This window comes from Xenopus laevis, chromosome 5S (genome assembly GCF_017654675.1).
Source record: "Xenopus laevis strain J_2021 chromosome 5S, Xenopus_laevis_v10.1, whole genome shotgun sequence".
Lineage (NCBI taxonomy): Eukaryota > Metazoa > Chordata > Amphibia > Anura > Pipidae > Xenopus > Xenopus laevis.
In genome coordinates, this window is record NC_054380.1 from 111,472,687 (window position 1) to 111,474,226 (window position 1,540).

A 1,540-nucleotide genomic window follows, 5' to 3' on the forward strand; every position below is an offset into this window, starting at 1 on the left:
GCCCTGCATGTTCCTGCTAATTTTGGTGGTGGGGATAGAATTCCCAGAGAGATATGTTTTTGTCTTTGCCAAAAGTAACAACTGTCATATATTTAAAATAAAAAAAGGTATTTAAGATTTGTGGTGCCAGGACCCCCATAAAAGATTTTTTTTTAAAAAAAAATTGGTGGTCAGGGCCCCCCTACAAGTTAAAAAAAATAATTGGTGACCCCCATAAAAGTTTTTTTTAAAAAAAACATTGGTGCCAGGGCTCCCCTTACAACTTAAAAAAAGTTTGGGGCCCCAGAGAATATTTTTTTTTAAAAAAAAACATTGGTGGCAGAGGCCTATAGAATATTAAAATAATACATTGGTGGCCAGGGAATTAAAAAAATTAAAAAACACACATTGATATTCAGTAGAATTGAACTCGTGGCTTCAGGACTTCAACTTCGCCTCCTTTCGTGACTTTGGGTCATTTCGCCACTTCAGGTCTTCAAGTTCGGCTGTTTTCGTGACTTTGGGTATTTTCGCCGCTTCAGAATTTCTGCTGTTCGGCTTTTCGGCGGATTGGGACTTTGGAAAGGCGGTGCGGCTTCGTCACTGTCAAGGGGGGCCTGTTTTTTTGGAAAGTTCAGCACAGCTAAGCCCCCATTCAGGCAGCTATCTTCTGGGTCTTCTTCTGGTGCTTCGGCAATTTCCATCAGTTTCGGTGCATGTGCAGTTGTCGTGGACCGTGAAATTGCTTCAACTGCGGATGCGATGCTTCGGCGGTCTCAGATTACCGAAGACCCAGAAGATGGCTGCCATGAACTGTGATCCCCGAATCTGCACTGAGGGGTAAGTAAAAAGCTTGGGGCATTTCCCGGGGTAGCAGCTAGGCTGGTGGGGAGGAGGGAGAGGGGTCTATGAAGGGTAGGGGGGGTAGGGTTTTTTTTAATAAGAGGTTGAATTCTCCTTTAAACAGTTTCCACAAATCTTTGTTGACAAATCCATCTAACTCCAGAACAGTAACAGAATGGATTTATGTGCTGCTGATGTACAGGTACAGCTAAAAGTGTTAATTAGACATATTTATGAGTTCTGCTAACTTTATAGCTGTGCTATATGTCTTGCTCAGGATATATAGTTTTGTTTATTTACATAAAACTTGGCTTCAAGAAAGGTGCTCTCATATAAGCAAGAATACTTCCTGCCCATGGACAAGGTTGTTATTCAGAAACAAATACCCAAATACATTCCATTATAAAGAAAGCATACTAATAACCCTGGGGCCTAGCAAGCCACCTAAAGCCCCTAGTTTCCAGGCCTAACGCACTATGGGGTATATTTATCAAAGACTGAAGTTAATAGTGAAGTTCCGCCACTAGAGTGAAATTCCGCCACTTCCCATTCATTTCTATGGGATTTTTATAGGCGTATTTATCAATGGGTGAACTTTCACTTTCACCCATTGATAAATACACCTTTCAAAATCCCATAGAAATGAATGGAGAGCTGCGGAATTTCACTCTAGTGGCGGAACTTCACTCTTTGATAAATTTACCCCCATATTGGTTGC